This window comes from Ornithorhynchus anatinus, chromosome 4 (assembly GCF_004115215.2).
Source record: "Ornithorhynchus anatinus isolate Pmale09 chromosome 4, mOrnAna1.pri.v4, whole genome shotgun sequence".
Taxonomy (NCBI): Eukaryota; Metazoa; Chordata; class Mammalia; order Monotremata; family Ornithorhynchidae; genus Ornithorhynchus; species Ornithorhynchus anatinus.
This window is the reverse complement of record NC_041731.1, coordinates 9,172,163-9,194,242: the sequence shown is the minus strand read 5'-3', so window position 1 is coordinate 9,194,242 and position 22,080 is coordinate 9,172,163. Positions and strand designations below refer to the sequence as shown.

Below are 22,080 nucleotides of genomic sequence, written 5' to 3'. Positions count from 1 at the left end.
GTAACAAACAAGATAGAATTCCTATCCTTGAGGCACTCAAATCTAAGGGGGCTAAGTACATAATTTCCCCCAGATAATTTTCAAACAAAAATGAAAAGGGTATAACAAATGACAAAAAACACAGTAGGTATATAAATGACCCCCAAACCACTAACAGAAACATATAAAATGTACTGCAGAGATTTATGTATGTGGGGAAGGTACCTGGACCGATGAGTATATCTAGAGAGATATGAACTCAATCTGGAAGGCTTCTTAGAATATGTGAGCTTTTATTAGGAAGGTTCAAATCTTCATTTTGTAAGAACTGCAGGATTCCTTTACTCAGAGCCTGTTAAACTGAAGGAAAAGAAAATGTTTATTAAAATACAAGATGGATATATGCACTAGAATATTTGGGACCCCCTGATATAAGAAAGTCACTCTCACCTATAGGTGTGAAAATGGTTGAATATCAGTCAAAGGTCTGATTTGGGGGAGAATGGAGAGGTCAATCAATGGTTAGAACCCAAGATTGGAAATCTTCACACCTAGTTTTTAATTCTTCCTCTTTCACTGACTCACTGTCTGACTTGGGGGGTCTCAGTTTTCTCATCTGCAAAATGAGGAGAATAATAGCTGTCCTGCCCTTTCTTACAGGGATTTTGAGAACTAATGTGGTGATTCATGCAAAGACATTTGAGTTCTTAAGAGAAGAAAAACTATATCATTCTATTATTGATCTATTAATCTATCCTATTTTTCATGCAAATTCTGAATTTCATGTCACACTATACCTCAATATGACAGGTGGCATTTCATCTTTCATTTTGGATTTCCTTTTTTATTTCAGCAGGACTTTAAGGCCTTTTCTTTGTAGTTTAGTTCTTATGTTAGTCATTTAATTGTGGCTCGGGATTCAGGGGATTGATTTTGAAGGCTATAAATGATACTCATATACTCGAGGCTTCCAAACCACTCAAGTGCCTGATGATTGGAAAATTCTTTTTCCCCTAGTCCCTTACATTTTTTTTTACTAAGTTTATACTGAGTCTAGGGAAAACTACTCAAATACGGAAAGAGGGCTCTCCCCAAATTTTTCCAAACTGCCTTAGGTAATAGAAGCAAAATCTGGAAAGAAAAGAGAAAATGAGAAAGTGGAAGAGAGAGAGAGGAAGAGACGAAGGAAAGAGACTACGGAAGGGGGGGCAGAAGACTAGAAGAAAGAATAAGAGAGGGAGAGAGGAGGGAGAGGAGAGAGGTGAAAGGGGAAAGAGAGAGGAGAGAGGGGGAAGAGAGGGAGAAGAGAGAGAGAGGAGAGAGATATTTGCCAACCTCGCTAGAAGTCTGTTTTAAAGCTAAGTTGCAACAGGAAGGAAGCTTTGATTTCAAACAGGGCTTTAAAGTTAAGTATCCATTCCAAACGCTATTACCGAGCAGACCCTATTGTGATGGTAATGACATGTTGCGTGGGAAGTAGTGGTTTTGGATGAAGAGAGAAAGAACTTTGCCATGATTGATGTACCATATGAGGGTCAAACCACAAAATCTCTAGCTCTCTTACTGTCCAACTAAGTGGAGTTAAGTTACTTAGGTTGCTTAGATTTCCAAGCTTTGTGTTTGTGTGCATGTGTGTATTGAGGAGGGATTGTAGTTGGGGGGGGGGGGGGGGCGTGGTTGGGGGATAGCATCTGTTTGTGAAGGTAAAGTGCGTGAGTGTGTAACTTTGAAGGGGCACTGGGAGCAAGAAGAATGAATATTTCTCAAATTGTATTTTTCCTGGGGCTCCCTGTAGCATGTGATTTACTTTCCACTGGTGTGCAATGGGTCTCACCCACTCCAATTAGAACCCACAACACTAGCAGAGCAATATGGGAAATGAGCTGAGATCCAGAAAGCAAAGACCACCCAAGTGTTACTCTGCTTCATACTGATCCTCAAACATTAGCCAAGAACTGTGGAAGGTGGCTTAGTTGGAAGATTACAAACTACAAACCACCACGCTCTATATTTCACAATTTGGCCCGAGATCCAAAAGAAACAGTATGAAGCAATACTCATTGAAAAAATAAATCCTGGAGGAATAATAATATAAATAACTGAAAACAATCTAGGGAATATACTTATTCTTTCTCAGTGTACCCTCAAAAGAATAAAGGTGTGTGAACCTCCGATGGGTTAGCGATAACTCACATGACTGTCTCAGAAGACTACTTTGGGTATTTGTTTACGTATATTGCAGCGGGAGAAGTCATTCTTTAATCACAAGTGTCCCCTCACACGTCTAGGGAATGGTCCCCTGTCTTTTGCCTGAAAGCAATCAGGAGGGCAGCTGGCAGAAAGCAAGAAGAGAAGCCAAACCAATTGGTGGAGGAGGCTGAAGTCATAATGAAAAGCAAAAGGTCTCAAATGAAAAATCAGGATTAAATCAGAACTTCCGGGCAAGGCTCATTGTGGTTTCGGTAGAACATAAAAATTACAGATCATATATATCTAGCCTTTGTTTTGGGAGATGACATTACTGACCAGAGATCACAAATTAAACCAGTTCACACAAGCAAATAACAGGCTTTGTGAAACCTCCTGCCCCTGTGGCTTGTCCCCTAGTTCTCAGCAATGCCCCCAAAGGAGTAGACCAGAATAGACAGCTCTGCATCTGAGAAGCATAATAAATTCCTTTACAATGATTTAAAGAAATTCAATTTCAAAACAACAAATTACAGAAAATAAAAGCTTTGAGACATAGAGATGTGTTTTATTGATTCTGAATTCTTTAGAGAAAAGAAATGTAAAATGTGGTGCTCGATGTTTTTATTTAATGAAACCAAGCAATTTATCAGAGAATTTTAGCCCCATCATAAAAGGTTTTGAAGCCATGAAATTTGAGAAATCATTTGTAGCTTCAAAGTTGTTCTTCTCCCATGTCAGTCACCTAAGTCATTCTCTCTTTACAGAAGGACAAGCTGTAATAATCCACAATGGACCCTTTATCGTGTAACATATTATTCTTCCTAAATGGTATTCCAGAATGGTTTGTGATCCATAGCTGGGTCACATGGGACTTAGAGAAATTGTTCCATTATACGGTACATATCATCAGGATGCTGGCACTTTGTAAGTAATTTGACTGACCTGGGATATTCACCAAGATCCTTAGGCTACTCCATGGCAATACTGCTACTTGAGTCAAAGTTCCGTGTTCCATCCTTTCCTCATCACTTGAGGGGGCAATGAGAAAACAGCAAGTTAAAGTCTGAATTCTCTTCTGATCTACTGAGAAACTCTTCTAGTTTAAACATGCTCTGAGTATCACAAAAGTCTTTGAGACAGTGGCTCAGAAACTGCTACATGAAGACGACTAAGTTCTGGTAGCACATTCACAAGAAGGTATGCAATTGATTATGACTCCCTTTGAGAACTCAGTTCTTATTCTAGGAATTAGCAACAAGTGTGAAGACTGGCTTTCCCTCTACCTCTACTCAAGCCTACTGACACTGGAGATTTTCATCAGCCACATAATACATCTACCTGTCCCCAGCTTCTGATTCCTAGTCAGTACACAGTCCAGTGATGCATAAACAAAGAGGAAGAAAACACGGTTCTGTAGTTCAGCTTGGCTTTAGGTGGGTTGAAAACAAGGCACGGAGTTCACTTTCGATATAAAGGTCTAGGCAGTTGTTATGCTATCCATCATTCTAATTGGCAGTGAGGCTTGGTGGATATCCCTTTGATAAACTCTTATTAAGCACAGTCTGCAGCACATATCTTATTTTTTTAATGGTATTGGTTAAGTGTTTACTATATGACAAGCATGGTCCTAAATAGAAGTCAATCAGTGATACACAATCCTTATCCCACATGGGTCTCCCAGTCCACGTAAGTGGGAGAACAATAATTTAATCCCCATTTTACAGATGAAGGAATGGAGGGACTGAGAAGTTAATGGAATTGCCCAAGGTCACACAGCAAGAAATTGGCAGAACCGGGATTAGAACCCAGGTCCTCTGACTCTCCAGCTCGGTGCTCTTTCCACTAGGCCAAGCTACTTCACTTTCAAATCCCGCAGTCAAAAGCGCTCCCCATCTTCGAAGCCCTACTGAAATCACATCTCCTCCAGGTGGCCTTCCCCTATTAATTCCTAATATCCCTAGAATATATGTCCTCCCAACTCCTTTATGAGAATTTCTGCATCACTTGAGCACTCGTGTACTCAAAACATCTTATAGCACTTTCATATATACCTTACATATCCCATTACTTAGGAATGAAATAATTTACATAGTCTCTCTTTCTTCTTAATACTAGCTGCATATTAAGCTACATACACACTCACAACCTCTTACAGCACTTAAATATATATCTTATATGCCCAATTGAATTTCTTGAGACACATGAAATGATATCTATCCCATCCTCTCAATCCCACTGATCAGCCCTTCCCAGGTAGTCAATATCAATGATCAGATGAACCCAAATTTAGGCAGAGTTTGCCAAGCTCCTACATTACACAAGAGTATTTTTTCATAGTGGGAATAAATGGCTCATTGGTCTCCTGTTCTTGGTCTCAGGCCACCATAGAATTGAATTAAATCAGCCCCAGGTCACAGATAATTGAGTTAGACGCTGTCCACACTAGCAGAATGTTAATGGACAGTAGGCTACAGAAGGGAACTTCTCCACAAGGGTTAGATTTTGTTCTTATAAACTATGATTTGCCCTAGATTAGGAGTGGGTATTGGAATTTTGTTCCTCTTTGGAAGAGCATGTAGGAAAACACTGGACATCATTCAACAACCACAAAATAATTGTGTAATTAACCCCTCCATCTCAGGTTCCAAGACAAATTCAATGAGTATGAACTGACTGACATGGAGTAGGAGAAAAGTAATCCGAGGATGAAGGAGCTAAGTAAAATGGAATGGAGTTTGCAGAAAAGATTTATTTGCACTGTTTTTGAGGAGGTGTCCTCTCAGAAGGCCCTGTATTGCCATTTGTGAAGTTGACTTGGAGATGCAAATCAAGAATAAACTATTCTGAAGAGGCTCCAAAACTGGCATCCATTTCAGGAGAACTCGAGGATGGGCAGAGCTATAGAGAAATTTGGAAAGCAGCTTCCCCTGCTGAATATGAATTCAGAATAATAATATGAGTCACTCGCACTTTCAATGTGTCTTACAAAATGGTTCCAAGGAAACCCTCAGTTCTGCTTTGAAAATTAGCCTCCAGAGTCAAATTGAAAGAACTGAACCAGGAAATTCAAAGGTTGTCCCAAACCCACCCTGAAGCTGTCTGCCTTCTGGTTAGGCCTCAAAATAGTGCCTGATTTTATTAGATCCCATCTGCTGCAGTCACGAAGGTTAAATCTCAAAAGAGTGACATGATCAGTTGACAAGACAGTCTACACTGATTGAAACTTTCAATAGATAGTAGAGTTCTTGCACCTACGGTAGTAGACTATCGATTTCCCTCAATCAGTGTGGTATTTATAGAGCACTCGCTCTATACTAAGCACTTGGGAGAGTACAATATAACAGAGTTGGTAGACACGTTCCCTGCCTATATGGAGTCTACAGTCTTAGAAGGGGAGAGACAAATATTAAAATAAATTATGAATATATACATAATCCCAGGGAGGCCAAGGGCCTGGGGGTGGGAGGAATATCAAGTGCTTAAAGCGAGCTTTGAAGGTGAGGAGTGACGTTCTGTCGGATATGACATGGAGGGAGTTCCAGGTCATAAGTAAGACATTGAAGAGGGGTCGGCAAGGAGATAGATAAGGTGAAGGTAAATTGAGTAGGTTGGCATCAGATGAGTGAAGGGAGCATGCTGGGTTGTAGGAGGAAATCAGCAAAGAATGATGAAAATAATCGTGAATAATAATTCTTTGTATATGTATCGGGATTTTATTTTTCCAAAGTACATTCCCCACTTCATAGACATAGTAGTGCTAGTAGGTGGCGTGGCTTAGTGGAAAGAGCACAAGCTGAGGAGTCAGGAATCCTGGGTTCTAATCTCAGGTCTGCCATTTGCCTGCTCTGTGACTTTAAGCAAGTCACTTACCTCATCTTTTCCTCAGTTGCCTCAACCGTATAGTAGGGATTCAATACCTTTCTCCCTCTCTCTTAGACTGTGAGTCCCACATCAGGCAGAGACTGTGTCCGACCTGATTATCTTGTATTCACCCCAGAGCTGAGTATAGTCCTTGACACATAGTAAATACTTAATAAATGTCTCAATCATTAATACTAGTAGAAGTAAAAGCATTTATTGAGCACCCTGAACTAGACACTTGGCAAATGCAGAATAACAAAATGATCTATTCTTTGCCCACAAGGAACTTGCACGGTAATGGAGGAGACAAACGAAAACAGAAAAGAAAACTGAGGCACAAAGAGGTCACACAGCAGACCAGAGGCAAAGCTAGAACCAGGACATCATGATTCATTTATTCAATAGAACAATGCTCAGCACATAATAAGCACTCAACAGATACCACAATTATTCTTATTAGGTCATATTTATTGAGTGCTTACTGTGTGCAAAGCACTGTACTAAGCCCTTGGGAGAGTATAATAAAATATATAGACACATTCCCTGCTTACAACGAGCTCTAGTTCCACGCTTTTTCCTCAAGACCACCCTGCCCCCTGCAGAGTTCTGGAGATGAGCAGCAGAGTTATGAAGGCAAATAGGTGTTTTAAACCCATCCAACCACCCCCTGCTAAAATTCAAAGGCTCCGCATCGGACCCCTTAGGATATGTTTTCTATAAATCCTCAGACAACCTCTTAGCCTTTTCAGTAATCAGTAACAAACTAACAGTATATTATCTTCAAACCACACACTTAAGATCCTTTCCATTTCAACCATTATAGGAGCCCTAGTCCTACTTAATCTTAAAGCATTTAAGGGAGCCACAAATTTGCCATTCTTTAATTGTATGCTTATTTTTCAATATGGCCTTTACTCTTGATCCAGCCAATTTCAACACCCTACAGACCTCATTTTGGCACTCACCTGCTTCAGTTTGTTTAATACCATCCAACTTTGCCTCCAGAGTCTACTTATTTCAGAGATTTTGTCAGCACTAATAGCCAAGTTGGTTGCACAGTTTTGGCTCATGCTGATTTATTGTGAGAGTCTAAATTTGAATGAAAAAGAACACGTGAACCCACTCTCAGACTGGCCCTAACTTGTAGATTGCTACTGCATGGTACTGATGTGCTGTCAGTGTGTACAAAGTTGCCAAGCGTGAAATAAAACAAGCCCTAAAACAAGTTGATAGAGGATAGAAATGGTTAGTAGTAGCAATATTTAGAGGGCAAAATGGAATCATTGAACTGGGGACTGAAACTGTGTCACAGTTTCCTCATCTATAAAATAGGTACTGAACATTTGTCTCTCTTTACTGTGGACTGTGGGATAGGGACTCTGTTGGACATTATCTTGCACCTACCCCAGATATTAATATAATGCTCAGTATGAAGGAAAAGAGGTTTAATATGTGCCAGGAAAGATATTTGTAAGCAGTCAAAAAAAACTCCTGAAACCCAAGCCTCGTGAACCAGACTGCCAGAAGGCCAGAGAAGGCCTGGGAGGACAGACTGTAATTCCTGGGCCACCTGTGGTCCCTTTGAGTGGCCCATCCTTCCGAAAACATACTCTCAGGATCTTAGAGTCAGGAAAACATCCCAGTTCTATAGGAAGCCAGTGATATTCAGGCCAACGAGCAGAGGGATATTCCAGAATCACTCCATAATATAATTTTGGCATATCCGTAAGTGGCAAATCACTTTCCACACGTTTCAGAGGGATTGTCAAAATCACTGGAAGATTTCCAGGCAAGTCGTTCCCTTTCCAAACACCAGGAACCTGGGATGTTTCCAGTGGTGGAGGGGATTATATGTTTCTAGGAAGTCGAAAGGAAAATTGGCTGTAGAATTAGTCCTGGTATCTATATCTACGTCAAATGCAGCAAAGTAAAGAAGTTACAGAAAGTCAAAAGGAAAATTGGCTCTAGTATTAGTCATGGTATCTATATCTATGTCAAATGCAGAAAAGTAAAGGAGTTAAAGAAGAATTCAAGGACACCTGGTCCTTATCAATAGGCCGATCAAGTATTTCCAAAGTAGTTTCACTAAAGGAAATGGAGACAAATGGTGGCAGTAAATGGTACATAAACTAGTAAAACGTGAAATGTAATAGAAAGGAAATAATACAATAAAGAGAAGACATAAAAAGTATAGATGTAATATCAGGGCTAGGCAAAGTAAGAAAGAAAAAGAAAAGAGACATGTGACTGGCTAAAACTAGAGACAGGATGAGAGATGAGCTAGAGACTAGAGACGGACTGCCCCAGAGAGAGAGAGAGAGAGAGAGATGAGAAAGGCATTAGAAAAGCACTATGGTAAAATAAGGGACAAACCCAATTAATCAATCAGTAATATTTTTTGAATGCCTACTGCCTATAGAACACTGTACTAAATACTTGGGAAAGTACAACTGAGGTAGAGAAGACATGATCCCTGACAATAATGGGAAGCAGCATGGCCTAGTGGAAAAGGCATAAACCTGGGAGTCAGAAGAACCTGGCTTGTAATCCCGGCTTGGCCACCTGTCTGTGTGACCTCGGGCAAGTCACTTAACTTCTTTGTGCCTCAGTTACCTCACCTGAAAATGGGGATTAAGACCATGAGCTGCAAATAGGGCATGGACGGTGTCCAACCTGATTAGCTTTTATCTAGCCGAGCACTTAATACAGTCCCTGGCACATAGTAAGCACTTAACAGATACCATAAATTAAAAAAACTGACACACCAAAGAGACATAATAAAGCTTGTCATCTTATTTTCCAGAATCTTCAGCTGCCTTACTTGACTCTTAAATTAATGAGATGAATTAATCTAAGGCAGAGCAGTCATTTCTGCCATGCATGAAGGAGTCACAACAGACAAGAACAAATACAATGCTTTCAAGAACAGGCTTAGAGTTGTCCTTTTCTTTCCTCTAATCACTCTGTTTGCTTTCCTGGATTGCCAGTTAAATAAAAAAGAGTCATTTCATAAAAGTCAGGAGTTAAAGAAAGTTGCTCTTCCTTAACAAGTGATCTCTGATAACCTGAGCAAAAGTCAGGGGACACCCACTCTGGCAGTACAGAGGTGGAGAGCCTGAATCGGTCAGAGAGTGGACACGAGATTTAAAACAAATAACCTTTGATATCAAACTTAGAAAGCCATTTCCACTCATTTCCAGGAAAGAAAGAACCAACACAGGATGGACAATGAGGAGGTGAGAGGAGACCAAGTGGACCAAAACCTATAGATTTATCTCGGACCCAGCCTTGAACCTGTTTCCTCGTCTATTTCTATGACACTAATCATATTCACTTCCAAGTTGCTTTCATCCTTCCCCTTGATTGAGAAGGCTTTGTTGTGGAGAAATGACTGTTCCAGCTTGACTAGACTTTCTCCATAATTTTGCATAAAATGCATGGGGTGTTCATAAAGCAGGATGGGTTGTCACAGGGAGTGCACCCCCAAAGGGGCATTTCCTGCCATTAGGGAAGCTGGGGATGCTGGGTTATAAATCCAGCAAATGCATGTGCAAACTATCCTTAATGCCCAGGCTGTTGTTAGGAGTAAATTCCATAACACGTCAATACATATAGGATCTTTAAGAACAATTCATCTTCCCACTAAAAAAATACATTTTCTTTCTTCTGCCAGTTAAATATATAATCCCCACTGCTCTGGAATCCATTCAGCGTCTACAGCAACATGGCTTAGTGGGTAGGGCACAGACCTGGGAGTTAGAAGGATCTGGGTTCTAATCCTGGCTTCTCCTCCTGTCTGTTGTGTAACTTTGGGCAAGTCACTTTACTTCTCGAGGCCTCAGTTAGCTCATCTGTAAAATGGGGATAAAGAGTGTGAGCCCCATGTGGGTCAGGGACTGTGTCCAACCTGATTAACTTGTATCTAACCCAGAGCTTAGAAGAGTGCTTGGCACATAGTAAGTACTTAACAAGTACCATAATTATTATTATTATTATAATTAAAGTCAGTTGGATTCAGAATGTGATGAAGAACCTGTGGAGTTGGGTTGGGTGGGAGGAAGAAATTGGCACTCGTGACTCTGAAGTGTTGGCAAATATCTCAGAGATATAGACAGTCCCAAAAAATCCCTTTCAGTCCAGTTGTGTCATTCCCCGCCCCAGAAGCAGAGAGGCTGGACCTTCCAAGGAATTGCCATAATGACACTCCTACGGTCTCCAGATTCTCTATTTCAAAGCAAAAGCAGGAGTTTTTCAGATGTAGTTTTGTGGCTGCACCAACCAAGTCTGCACAGTGCTCCTTGGATGGCTGCTTGTATCTTCTGTTTGGGGGCACTGATTTTTGCCAGATTCCTCTGATCAGGTGGCCATGACTGATATTAGTTGTCTTGAAAGCTGGGCCTGAGCTGGTCCCTTTTGTGGGAGCTGTGGTTTTGCTGATTCAGCCCTTCCTCCTTTTCAGGTCACTTGTCAGGGAAAGTGCAGCTTCATAATTTACCTTTAAATTGCCAAGAATAACAATCCTCTGTTAAATCAATTCCTTAAAGCAGACTCAACAATCTTTATGCAAAATAAAACATAAGGGCAGTTTTAGAGTTCATATAGGCAAATAAGGATGGACTCAAGTAAGTTTTCTGTAATGAGAAATGCTTTAGGTTTTGCTTTTTTATTGTGATGTTATGTGGAGAGATTCGTTTCCAAGGCAGGAAGGAGATCGGAGGCAACAATTTTCTGTTTGTCCAAGGCATACATACAACAGAAGGCGGGAATATAATCTTACCATCACGCTGGCTTTGTCTATCTCAACCCTACCCTTTGAGTCACCTGAATTCAGAATCTCCGGTGTTTATTTAATGGAAGGTGGCCGGGGGGGAATTCTTGTTCCTTAGGTATCTGTGGATCACAGAGATTTCAGAGACACCATCTAAAATCCCTCCCCGAGTGATTTGGAATGGAGTAACCTTAATTTTCGTTCTCGCCCTAGATCTCTCAGACACCTTCTATGGACCACGGTATCAAGCTGGTCACAGGTAGACAAGAGTACACCATTAGGTGGGACAGTAATGCCTTTTAGCCATTTTTTTCCTGCACCCAAACAGAGAGTAGATTCGCTTTCAGTCGTAGGGTGGAAGGGGTCCTAACGGTGATGGTAGTGGTGATGGTGGCTAAGATCCCAGGCCAGATTAAGATGGCAAGCAAAAGCGAGAGCTACCTCGGGATGCCTCGTCAAAGGGGCAGTGGAAAGGTGGTGGTTGAAAATTTGACAAGGTTACAACCCTGCCCTGTAGCACAAAGTGTACTTGTGTTAACAGGGATCGAGAAAGGAAACATAAGGCTCTTGAGCAAGGGTTGAAGGGTGAGTCAGGGATCCCCCAGAGCAACACTCTAGACTCTAAACACACACAGTGATACTTATGTCTGGGTGGTTGGTTGTGGCAACCTAGGGAGGGATGGCCAATCTCTCTCTACCTCAGGGTAGCCTCGTGTCTGAAATCCATCCAGCTGAGGGAAAGCCAGCAATGGCTGCCACAGCAAGGTTCAGAGAAAAGTCAAAAAACGCTGGCTTCCTTACCCTCACTCCTGGCACCCTGGTAACCGTTGTGACCATGGCCGGGGCAGTGTACAGGGAGGTGCCAGGCTACAGCAATGGCCGAAGCAATGCCAGGAACAGCCATAGCAGTAGCAACATGGGAGAGGTGGAGTTGACTTCCTTTTCTTTGGATTTTTCTACTGTTGCTGACAGCTCTACTCCAAAGATGACACGGTGGTAAGCGTTTCTGTTCATGAGAGCGAGAAAGTGAGAGAGAAAGAGTGTGTGTGTGTCTCTCTCTCTCTGGAAGGATGGACAGGTGGGTATTTCACCCTTGACTGTGTGTTTTTCTGCTCTGTCCCTCTCTCATCAGAAAGTTTGTTTTGGTAGAAAGCCCAAAATACATTCTGTTTTCTTTACATCCTTCATAATGACAGCAATTTCTCTCCCTCTTTTCATTTTTCCATATATGTTCCTCATTTCTAGTGGCCTATTTTGAACCTGACTCAATTAACACTAGCTATCACTAGGCTCCAGCTATGTGTATATCTATTTTTGAAACAGACCATACTTCCCAGATTTTTGTAGGCTATTCCGGGCAAATTTAGAAAAACATACAAATGTTTCAGAATTGAGACTGTCCTGCCTAATCTGGTCGGATTACCTAAACAGGACTGCCAGCAGCCCTTTCTCACTTTAAATCCATGAAATTCCATGCTGGGCTGGAGCATGCTCAAGATATACTCAGTTCAGGTCCCATAGCATTCTGGGATTTGTAGTGTGGACAATCCAAAGGGCTGAAGTACTCTCCACTCCCTTCCTCACCACAATTACCAAGAATGAAGAAGAACAAGCTTGACATGTTGTGTTCCAAAGTTCCCAAATTATTTTCAACGAAAATATGGTTTGCCTACAATTACAGAAATTTCAGAATACATTTAAAAATAACAACTTTGCAGAAAGTCAAATCTGTCATCACTCTGAAATTGCCAAGAAGGTGTATTTTGGTCTTATCCCCACTCTATCCCCTACTATTTTCTTGGAGAGCGGGTTACCTAGAGTGGGAAGAAAGAACCCGGCTGAGACTTCACAATGACGGTTCTCTGCCCCGTGAAAATGCTCCATCAAGATGTGTTGCATGGTCCCCTGGAAAGAGCAGGGCACTGGGAGTGAGAAGATCTGGCTTCTAGTCCCAGGACCCCCACTTTCTGCTGTATGACCTTGCATAATTCACTTAACTTCTTCACGCCTCTTTCTTCTTCTGCAAAGTAGGAATAAAATACCCGCCTCCCTTCCTCTTAGGATGTGACCTCATGTAAGACAAGCAATTGTGTCCAATTTTGTATCTACCCTAGTTCTTAGTACTGTGCCTGGAACACAGTTAATGCTTACTAGATTTTTTTTTAAAGTATCATCATCATTACTGACCACGTTCCTCTGTACAAGGGCAAGATGCTTAATAAGCGTTTCATACAGTGCTCTGCACAGTAAGAGCTCAATAAATACAATTGAATGATTAAATACTAGTGAGTTTGACAGCATGTACACTGAAAACTTTCTAAAAATTCCTCTAGTGCTCTTTTTCTACAAATAAAGTCCAGACCAAAATCTCTGAACCAGTACCTGGTCATGAGACTGGGGACAAGGGGCGGAGAACCAGAGACAAGGCCTGATAGGCATTGAACAGATCCTTAACGCATCCCCTCCCTCCATTGCTCTCTCCCTAGCTTAGGGATTTGCTCTCTCATTAATGACCACTGCCTAAGCCCAACCAGAAATGAATTTTTCATCAGCTCCATTAACAGGGGGAATGGTAGTCTGCTATGGGGCTTTCCTAAAGACAAAAATCCCTCAATTACTCCAGCACAGCCACTGGTAAACATAGAAGAAGACAGAGGTGGCAAAACTGAACACGTAGAATCATGGGTTAAATGGAACCAAAGAAGAAGTGGCTCTCTGTCACACAAAACAACACAGGGTGCATTCAACAGACTCTTATGTAGCCCAAGCCCGGGATCTGAAACTTCCCAGCTCCGTCCCAGTTTATAGCCAAATTATAGTCCAAAAGTGAAACCTAAGGAACAATCAGGTAGAAGGTGAGTAATATCTAATCCTCACACCCTCTGAGGTTATTGCTATAACTGTCTATTAAACCCTGGCATCTAGTGATCACTATTGTGCATCCAATTATCCTCATTCCCCCCCATACCTCCTTAACCTGGACCCATTTATCTTTTTTTTTTTTTCACGGTATTTGTTAAGTGCTATGTGCCAGGCACTGTACTAAGCGCTGGGGTAGATCCAAGATAATCAGGTTGGTCCAAGATAATCAGGTTGGACACAGTTCATAGCCCACAGCTTTAATTTACATTTTACAGATGAGGCAACTGAAGCACGAAGCAGTTAAGTGACTTTCCTAAGGTCTCACGGCAGACAAACAAAGGAGGTCCTCTGACTTCACGGTACTCCTAGCCACACTTTCCCACTAACACACTGTCTCACCAAACTACTTCTTCACTTCTAGTTTCTCATTTTCACTCGTTCTCCTTTCTCCCCTTACTTCTTATTTGTGTGTTTGTGTACGGGTACACGCATAACTGTCTGGTCTTCTCAACTGAAGAGCTTCCCTAAAGCAAAACTAGGGGGCCAGGGAGCCACAAAACACTTCTAACCTTGAGATGGGAATCTTATCTCTGACAAGCTCCAGAAATATACCTTCCCCTGCCAGAGAACTCTACCACAGAGCACACTCCCAAAATAAGCACACAAGCCCACCCCCATACACATGAGCCTAGCTTCCCCTCTCTACCCAGATATCAATCAATCAGTGGCATCTATTGAGCACCTGCTCTGTGCAAAACACTGTACTAGGCACTTGGGAGAGGACAATACAAGAGAGTCGGTAGACACGGCCCTGCCTGAAGGAGCTTACACTCTAGTGGGGAGCTTGCAAATAGTCACTTCTCTTTTGCACAGAACTTTCCTTCAATCTACACCTAAGCATATAGCCATCATATACATAAAACTTCCCTCTCAAAAAGCATCTGCTGTGTTTTCCCAAGTGCTTAGTACAATGCATTGCATCCAAAGGGTGAAGCGGCATGGTCCCGTGGAAAGAGTATATGCCTGGGAGTCAGAAGACTTGGGTTCTAATCCTGGCTCCCACTGCTTGTCTGCTGTATGACTTTGTGCAAATCACTTAACTTCTTGTTGCCTCAGTCCCCTCCTTCGTAAAATGGGTATCAAGATTGTGAGGCCCATGTGGGACAGGCACTGTGTCCGACCTGATCTGCTTCAATCTACCCCAGCGCCTAGTACAGTGCCTGGCACATGGTAAGTGCTTAATAAATACCATTTTAAGCATAAATAAAATATTAAAAAAAGATTACTACAACTACTAAATCTCACAGAAAAATTCCATCTTCAAACATTTTTTAGCCCAACCAGAATTGCAGCATATAGCAATGATATCAAATACCAAATCTTAGCCAGTTTTGTTAGCACTTGTGACATGTACATAGATGCTTTGACACTTTTTCATCCTCCCTTTATTTTTCCTGTACTGGCACAGTCATTTTTCTTGAATCCCATAGCCATAACAGAGCATTTCATTTTCAGTGGAAACCGCTACCCTTTACCCAGTTTTCTAGCTAAGATCAATAGTGCAGAAGGGAGTCATGAGATGTGCCCAAGGCCAGGTCAGAAAGTGAGTGTACTACTTATCTGTGAACAGCACACAGAGAATGGATCTTGACCCCAATGCTAAAAATGTTATTTTGGGGGTTTCATGAATGGAAACTGGCTAAAGAGCGGGATTAGCAAATCCTAAAATCCTTTATTCACTAACAACAACTAACGGCCCTTCTGACAATATAGTTTGTGAACATTATTCTCATTGTGACTATGTATAATTTTTTTTAATCAGAGAAATATCAAAATAAAACCTTACCCTCATCATTACTTCCAATCATTTCTACCTTGTGAAAAGTGAAATTGAGAGTTTCCTTCTATAACCATCATTGTTCTTTAGTAAATAGCAGTTTATAAGCAGGAACAGCAAGTGTTTTTCAAATATCATATTGAGAAAACTAAAAAAAAATATGTGCCCCTGCATTTTCGTGGAATATAAGTGCTTCCAGCCTACTAAAATTGCTTAAGGCTCTTGTCAAAGATTCTCTATTAAGATGGACTGGGAAAAGAAGAGTCAAGTCTTATCAAAACAATCTAAAACATTTCAAGAATGCTGCTTTTCTAGTAATATATATAAATACACACTTACATGATAATCCAAGTAAAGTAACAGGTCTTATTCATATCATGGCTCATTTTGTAATTATACCACCCTAAAATAAAGTACAGCCTTGCTCACTTTTACAAGGTTCATTTTCACAATTCAAATTCATGAGTGGTTTTTTGGGTCTTTTTCCAAACAAACACTGTAAAGTCTGAGGAGAGGCTCCAAAGGAGGTGGTTTGGGCTCTGGTTTTAAGGTAATAATAATAATAATAATAATAATTGTGGCATTTGTTGAGCGCTTACTTTGTGCCAGGCACTTAAATGCTGGAATAGATACAAGATATTCAGGCAGATTCAGAGCCATCAGCTTCCTGAGGAATAAATCCAGTAAGTCCACCTGAATGATGATAACCATATTTCAGTTCATTGCATTTGTTCATTAAACACTAAGCCAAACACTGGGCTAGATATGAGATAGATCAGACACAGTCCCTCTCCCATCTGGGCCTCAAAGTCTAAGGGGGAGGGAGAGCAGGAGCTGAATTTCCATTTTACAGATGAGGGAACTGAGACACAAAGAAGTTAAATGACTCGCCTAAGATCACACAGAAGGGAGTGCGAGAGCCAGAATTAGAACCCAGGTCCTCTGACTCCCAAGCCCCTGCTCTTGTCTCAGCTTAATCATTGAGTCCCCCCAACCCAGTCCTCTGCTAGCCTTCTTGTTGTGACATGACCATTTAGCACAAGGCAAGAGTTTGCCCTAGACTCACAACTGAGTCTCAATCCTGGGGCCCAGCTCAAGATGGACTCGAAGAGTGAACGAACTCCCATGCTTCAAATCCCCCAACCTTATCTCCATATGGAGCCAAAGCTGCCCATTTTCAACAGCATTTGAGGGGAAATTGGAAGGAGGGAGGGCTTCAGAAGCAGAAAATCTTATCCTTCCTGGACCAAATGCGAGTTCCTCAAGGCCAGGGATCACGTCTACCAACTCTCCCAAGTGCTCAGCACACAGTAAACCCTCAATCAATACCATGGTCTGATCAAAATACCTTAGTGACTCATCTAGCATGGTTTCCTCTCAGTTGAAGTGAAGCTGGATTATGCAAGACAGGATAACCTCCTTTTAATGATTATCAGAGTGATTAGATGGGAGTCACCCTGTTCCCTTTTTGGCAATTAGCACGGAGAGGTTCTCAGGCTCTGCCCAAAGGCACAGTGGTTCTGCATAGGCCCCAGGACTGACCACTAGCATGTCTGACACCAATTAATCCATGATCAGCAGTGATCCGCTAAGCATCTTCAGGGGACCCAGTATCATCCCAGAGCACCTGGAAGTCAATACACTAGCAAAGTGCCTTGACTTTCAGCCTCTGGGTAACTTAGACCCTCGGAGAATCCATCTCTTCACAGACATAATTCTTCAAGTTACATAGTCTAGGAGCAATCCCTTTCATGCCTGGAAAAATCCACCATTCAGGCTTCATAGCGGTGTTAGAAAAGCAGTGTGGGCTGCTTCTGAGCTGCTTTGGTTAATGATTGTAACAGGTTTCACAGGACATCTTCAGGAGATGGTAGAATGGTAATGAACATGCTTCAGGCTCACCATAGCCATCCAAATGACCGAAAGACAGAGGGAGGAACAGCAGGAGACAGAGAAGCAGCATGACCTACTGATTAGAGCACAGGCCTGGGAGTCAGAAGGACCTGGGCTCCAATCCCAGCTCTTCCACTTGTCTGCTCTGTGACCTTGGGCAAGTCACTGCACTTCTCTGGGCCTCAGTTTTACCTCATCTGTAAAATGGAGATTAAGACCGTGAGCCACATGAGGGACAGAGACTGTGTCCAACCTGACTAGCTTTTATTTACCTCAGCATTTAGAATAATGCCTGGCACATAGCAAGAGCTTAACAAATACTACGGCTGGGGGGGGGGGGGGGGGGGTGGAAGGAAGAGAGAGAGGGAGAGACTAAGAGAGAAACTGACCATGCACCTCTATCTAAGGCAGCCCTGGATCTATTTATTGCTGTAGTTTTTGTCTGTCTGTCTCCCCTGATTAGACTGCAAGCCCATCAACGGGCAGGGACTATCTGTTGCCGATTTGTCCATTCCAAATGCTTAGTACAGTGCTCTGCACATAGTAAGCGCTCAATAAATACTACTGAATGAATGAATAAATTTGTGTAGGATGTAGTCCAAGGTAATTTTAGGAAAATATTGCAGATACTATAGGGGCAATTAATATAGGACTTTCTAAAAAGGGCATCCGAAGCTTCACTGATCTTTAACTACCCTTGTTCCCTTTAGACTTTATGATCCCAAACAGACACCCCTTCCTCTTAGCCTCTCAAAATTCTGAGAAAGCCATACTACAGGTCCCAGAATGCCATGGGGAACTAAAATGAGCACGGGCTGAATGTGCTTCCAGGGAAAAAGCTGTGTGTCCAGACCTCAGGCAGATGGATTGCAGCTGATCCATATAAAATACAAGGAAAACCGTCACAACAAATCCCCCAGAATTTGTGTTTAATTAAAAGAAGGCTGCAAATGTCTCTTGCTCCTAAGAAACATGTGGAGTCGGGATTCTTTTTCAAACAAGCATCATTTTTTCCCTGGGCAGCCTCAGTCTTTGGAAACTCAGTGGACGACAGGTACTAAAATAGTTTGAGAAATACTCCCACGTGCCAACCTATATGAAAATACACCCCTGGATAACTGATGCTAGAAGTTAAAATATCTCACATTCACTAGAACAGATACTACAACCCATATGCCGGAACCTGAATATAAGTGACTGTTCTTTCAGTGAAATGTTAGGGAATGAAAGTTTGAATTTGGAGGTGGGTGGGTAGATGTGCATTTGTGTTTTAGAGAGAAGGTCTCTGAATCTCCTGTTATCTTTCCTCACAATTCTTTCACTGAATTATGCTTATGCCAAAGGAACTAGGTGAGCTAGGTCAACCAGCATCTGCTTCTATTTCTCTTCTAGGGACTCTGAAGGACTAGGAATGCAGATGTCAATTCCAAAAAATTCCAAGTGGAAGCACCAGAACTAGCTTGGGACTATTTGTCTCTTTTCTAAAATATATTCATCTGTGAACTACAACACCAACAGTATCTACTGATCTCCTATTGTCTGCAGAGCACGCAAACTGACATCTGAAGGATATGCAGTAGTATATAAGGAGGTCATTGTCTTCAAGAAGCTTGCAGTCAGCATCAAATGAATCAGATAATTATCAAACTTCCACTTCCCATCGGATATTCAGAGGTGGCCAAAGTCAATTTTGAAGAGAGTGCTTTCCACCCTGGTCCGCAAACTCCTCAACTTCAGGAGATGAGGTTCTAGAACAGGAATGTCCATATTTTTCAGACTGGTGGACTTTAATCTTTAATGGGTTTCTCTGCTTGGCAGCCGGTTCAATTTCAACATGTATTTTATTAGGAGGAACAGGACCAAGTATCATCATTTTCATTATCATCAACATTGTTATTATTAAGAATATAGAGAACATAAGAGAACATGTCTGGTGCACCTGTTGTACTTTCCCAAGTGCTTAGTACAATGCATTTCACCAGTAGATAACAATAATAACAATAATCATAGTAGTTGTTAAGTACTACTATGCATCAAGCACTCTTCTAAGCACTAAGGTAGATACAAGTTAATAAGGTGGGACACAGTCTCCATCCCACAGTCTAAGTAGGAAGTAGAATATGCATTGAATTCCCATTTTACAGTTGAAGAAACTGAGGCGCACAGAAGTAAAATGCCTTGCCTTGGGTCACACTCCAGGCAAGTGGCAGGGCCAGGAATAGAACCTGGTCCACTAACTCCCAGGCTCACGCTCTTTCCACTAGTCCGCACTAGAAGCCTCTCTAGGGCTAAGCATTGAGATGTCTTTGGCTCACTATTTGTCACTGAGGTGGGGGTGTCAGCAGCCTTGTGGCCTACCTATCTGCAACCATGAGATTTTACATGAACTAAAATTTACACTGACCTCTGTGTAACTTCTTCACACAGTGGGTGGTAAGCATGTGATATATTAACTACAGGAAGCTATGCAAGCAGAAAATACCAGTAGGTTTGGAAAACTTTTAAGATGATCGGTCCATAACGGGTCACCAGAGGATAAGTTAGGGATGTTAAATGGCCCAATCCTAAAATCAGGATGGATGTCAAGAAGGGCAACCATAACAGGGTCCTTGCAAGCATCCTGTCACCACCGTCGGAGACATTACTGGGCTGGATGAGCCATTGGTCTGACCCAATAATGGCATTCCTTATGTTCTTATGTTCTAACTTTTATCTGTCATTTTGATGGGAGAACCACTGTCAACAGTGCATTCCGAGAGGCAGGATATTTGGAGGGGCTATGCTCTGTTAGCTCTAAATAGTCCTACAGCACTCTTCGACTGACAAATCACAGCTAATGAATCTTAGTCCAGGTGTATGAATGAACGTCTCCCCTTCCCACCCCCGCCGAGCTCAGGCGCTTACTGTTTTCTCTTTGGCTCTACCACTTTCTCTCTGTTTGCCCAAAATTGGGCCGTTGAAGAATTCTGTCTAGTATATTTCTCCCACCTGAGCATAAAAGAGAAAGAACGCCAGACAGCAGAACTATCAAAACAACAAACGACCGACTAGGAAGTGATGAGTGACCCTTCCAAACAGACAGAAGCCTGGGGGAGAAGGCAGCCAATAAAAGCAGGGGAGATGGGTTTGTAATTTGAAAACATTTGGGAAAATAATGACACATCTCTAAAAAAGAAAAATACTGAGGTAGTTCTCGTTTCTGCCATCCCAAACATATCCCCTCTACTTTCCAAGTCGGTCCCCCTGGTTGGGATGAACCGAGGTTAACTCTGACCCTTGGGTAACTCAAGCTGGGCTGAAGTCTTGGAGAAAAACACAGGGCAGACTTGGCTCTCTCCACGGCTTCGTCCCCTCCTACGCTGCTCGAGTAACTCGTTAACGTATCTCCAGCCCAAGACAGTTCCTCTGGCTTCATAATACAATCTTTCAAATCTGGAGACATGCATAAAAACAGATACCACTGACCCTGGTGCCCCTTGTTCAGCTGCCTAATAGCACAGAACTCTCGGGAAGCAAATTGGTCTTCTGTGGTAATTTGCAGTGCCGGACAGACAACAAGCACTCACCATGGACTCACACCAACTGTCATTCCTTGCCTGGGTGCCTGGTATTTATAGTCTATTCTCTACTCCCTGGCATTCCCTCTATCCATCTCCCATAGGAAAAGCCACTTGCTTGTTACTTTCCTTTCCCACTGACTACCAGGACAAAGAGATTCCCAAATATGTTCCCACTGCTTGGCTGTTTCCCTTGCATAGTTCAAACTCAGACTGTTAAAATCCAAGCCCCAAACTAGTTCAGGAAAGAGGGTTTTCATTTTCCTTTCCTAACCTAATTCAAACTTCTAATCCACAAATGTGGGTGGGGAGGCAAGTCCTCAGGTGCTCTGCACATAGTAAGCGCTCAATAAATACTATTGAATGAATAACCCCAAAGGGCCAAAAGCCAAAAAAAGAGTTCTTTCTAAAGGATCAGGCATCCCCACATTTCTCAAGAAGTACCATCTACATTTTGATTAAAATATTCAGCATTTGTAGACTTTTCTCTTTTTATTAATTTAAATACTTAAACTGTGAGCCGCATGTGATTCAGGGACTGTGTCCAACCTGATTATCTTATATTGGTCTCAACCCTTAGTACAGTGCTTGGCACATAGTAAGGGTTTAACAAATACCACAGTTATGTTTATTATTATATTATTACTGCAAGTATAGATAGTGTAGTGTAATAGATTATATTGCATTCCTTTTATAGTCACCTTTATTCATATTAAGTATTGAATGATTACAGTATAATCACTCTACTTCTTTGGGTGTTTTTAAAAACCTTTTCAATTACCCTTTCCCATCATAATAAATGACAATTGGACTTTATTACCCTTCACCCTCACATGACAACAAAAGACATAAAGGAAGATCAGAGGAATGCCAATATAATAAAAATTACAGTATTTTTTACTGTAATAAGTGGATCGGATTGGACACAGTCCCTGTCCCACTTGGGGCTCACTGGCTAAGCAGGAGGGAGAACACGTATTTCATCCCCATTTTCAGATCGGGAAACTCACACACAGAGAAGTTAAATGACTTGCCCAAGGTCAAACAGCAGGCAAAGAGGAGAAGCAGGATTCGAACCCAGGTCTCCTGACTCCAAGTCTTATGCTCTTTTCATTGTCATAGCTGCTTCTAAA

At 41.9% G+C, this 22,080-nt stretch overlaps 1 long non-coding RNA gene across 1 annotated transcript in view; it reads right to left on the bottom strand.

Moving 5' to 3' along the window:
• Positions 1 to 210: 210 nt before the first annotated feature.
• Positions 211 to 22,080, bottom strand: part of LOC114811354 — a 38,558-nt gene continuing 16,688 nt past the window's right edge. Inside the window, exons 2-3 of the long non-coding RNA XR_003759043.1 lie at positions 3,112 to 3,197; positions 211 to 339 (exon numbers count right to left, since the gene is read on the bottom strand). This is a non-coding gene — a long non-coding RNA (uncharacterized LOC114811354). The remainder of the gene's footprint in view (positions 340 to 3,111; positions 3,198 to 22,080) is intronic.